Raw genomic sequence first — 3271 nt, 5'->3', positions numbered from 1 at the left:
TAGATGTTATTTACCGAGCGGTTTGGTATGACCACGTCTGCACAAGTTACCCGATTATACCCGAACGTTGACTAATCGCGCTACGCTAGGTCAATGAAGGAAAAGACACACGGCTGGGATTAAAATGACCCGACACCATGGATACGGTTCTCAAGACCTCCGGAGGAGATTATATTCGTTCGGAAGGTCAGATTACAGGGACGAGAGGTACAGCATAGAAAGACAAGCACTTAGACACAATCTTATCTTAACCCCAACAGACGACAGATAAACGGGACAAAAGGCTGACTCACACGGGGATTGATGGCTAGGAAAGGCAGGATCGATGGCTCCAGGTGCACCTGGGCTCAGGGACAGAATCGACTCGGTCCGGTCAGAGATGCGGGAGGTCTCACAGCGCTCGAGGTGGCGTCTTATCGTCTCAAGCTGGGGGCGCATCTGACCTCACATCCGGTGAGTCGCTTCGTATATCCGGCGGGGAGTGACACGCCCTCGGCTCGTTAGCTCCGCCTCGTGGAATCGGCACGTTGCTTCTCATTGGGTGCGTGCGGGGGGTTTACCAGGCTCCGCCCTTGACGAGGAGCTGACAGCCAGCCCCTTCGTGGTAACCCCGTGGAGCGCATGGTCATGGCGGCTAACCGAGCTGGTGGGAGGACGCACACTCCCCCCGCGCACCGTGGTTGTAGTTGTTGTTGTAGCTGTAGTTGTTGTTGTTGTTGTTGTTGTTTGGGGAAGAAGATGGAAGGAGGTATGGGAAAGGTCCTAAACTCACTACTGGTGCCATATAATCACATTCTGGTGCAACGAAGAGTCATAATTAATGGAAACGAGTCCTTAACTGACATAGACTAAGAATAACTAGCAAGATGTCCGAAAGTTGTCTACGTGTGATGCGGTGGACCTGGGCACGACATTTAATGGGGGAAAAAGGGGAAGGTCAGTTCTACAGAGTGTTATTTACAGGCAATGGGACTAGGGAATGGGGGATTGGGGATAGTTGGGGAGTATTGGGGGAAATAGGGGAATATTTACAAGCGGATATGGAGGCCAAATTCCATATTCGCAACATTGCACCCTTCTCTACCCTCGGGGCGTCCCGACCCGATAAATTTTTACCTACTTTAGTGTGGCACGCAATGTAGTTCCCTCTACTATTAACTCTACCCTGAGTGCGACAGTTTTACAGATATTCACAAATGAGTAAATATGTCCCCCTGCGACGTTGCACCCTTCTCCTCACAGAAACACACCCACAGGATAACCGAATCCGGAAAGAATCCTCAAACTAAACATACAGCCGGTAGGGAGCATTATTTACACAAGACTGCGCTGATATTTACACTACGATCCAGGACCTGTTTTTGGAGGAACACATGCAGATGTTATGCATAGAGAGAGCACGCATGCTAGCATCGATACACCAACCCACGAGTGCTCTGTGGCCTACGGCCTTTAATAATGTGCAGAGCACCCCTTCCAAGCATCAAGCACCACCCCATCACACAGTGAGCACCATCCGGTGCACCAATAAAGTGTTTATGAATCATTGTGTGGTGTCGCAGCCGGCCGATGTTCTGCCGCTGGTCTTGCCTTCGTGTGGTGCACTTGGCCTTCTTACTTCTTTTTAAAAATAAAGAAAGGCGCCAACCGCGTCCATTTCTTTATTGTGGCCGTCAGGGGGCCAACTGTTAGTGGTTCACCTGTTTGGCATAGGTGCCACGTTGACCCATAGGTCCTTCCACGGGTGGTGCTTGGCCGCAAAAGAGCTGCGGTCCATTGTGGGTGGCCACAAACATTGCGGTCCATATGGTGTATCGATCCAAGCAGCAAACAGCGAAAGTGCAGGCCCACAACTGCGAAGCCAGCACCTCTCTCTCCTCTCTCTCTACCCCAAAGCCAGATCCTCGGAGGTGGGAGACAAAAGAAGCAGACAAGTGAGTAAGGTGGTAAGGGCGCAAAAGTGCACGCAATGCAAGGTAATGCACACTGGGGGCACATGGGAACCAGGTGAGACAGGTACGTTCCTACCGTACGCTCCCCCCCCCCCCCCACCAGGTAACCTACATGGCCCCTCCCTTACCCCTTACTGTATCCACAAAACACAACACTACCCATAAACATCTACTTTACAAATCAACAAACATCCCTACTGTCTTCCCCGTTCCTCCCATATACCAAATTCGTCTTCTCTCCCTCCTAACCAATCAAATTTGCCATTTTCAACTCAACATCATAATTTGCCATCTCCAACTCAACATCATACTTTGCCATTACCAATTCATCATCAGTCCCTCCTAGGGAGGGAGAGATGGAATCACCCCAATGTCTCATCCACGTCGTGATGCGTCTCACAATCCACACAGCAATTTCATTTCCTGCAACAAAACAAAGAAAACACAGGTGTGGAGTCATCATCATCACCACAGGTAAGTGGCTGCGTATGGTGCGACAGGTTCATCAATCCTAACTATTTCCTAAATGACTTTAACAACTTTACACTACCCGGGGTCTTTCTCCGGCCAAACCATTGGCCCTCTTACACTATGGGTTCTAAAAACCAATTCCCATTGGCCAAACTGTGGTGCTTTTCAATTTGGGGTCTCACTCCCCCGATTCATCTCCCGGTGCCCTCGCACAATTTCTGGGCTGTGGCGTGTACCTCTCCCAGTGGGTCTACCCACCTGCACACCTCCACCACTGACTGCAGTTGCCTCCGAGCTTACCTGCTCCTTACCCTAACCTAACTACCTGGGGAAGGCCCTCTGGCGCTCTCCCCACTCGGTGCCCTCTCTGGCACTGGGCTACCCGGGTCCATCCTCCGGATCCTCGGGCCCCATCCACAACTCTACCGGCTCCCAGAGCCCACCTGCGGCCTCACCTGGCCGACATCCTCACAGTGGTGGAGTGCCCAACCAACTACACACACTAACAGGCTACACGCCCAGCCATTTCCACAACACTAATGCACCCATTCACAACACCATTCTGCAACCGCACCACAAATGCCAATATCCAACCACAATTTACCTGTACCCTCTACCTAACCTTACACTACCCGCCCCGGGTACTCGTGAAAGGGGTCCACTCTTCCCCCATCCACACCTTCGCACCATGCACACCACTCCGTACCACTTACTCCAACTCTCTCCACACACCTGTACCTGCACACCGGTGCTCTCTCACCTGGTGCCACCTGCACCCTTCTCTCCCCAAGCGCATTCGCGCTGATCCACAACACTCATTACTCACACACGGCTCCACACACCTGTCC

The sequence above is a fragment of the Myxine glutinosa genome, chromosome 12, assembly GCF_964187855.1.
Source record: "Myxine glutinosa chromosome 12, kmMyxGlut1.1, whole genome shotgun sequence".
Lineage (NCBI taxonomy): Eukaryota > Metazoa > Chordata > Myxini > Myxiniformes > Myxinidae > Myxine > Myxine glutinosa.
Note: the sequence above shows the minus strand (reverse complement) of the source record.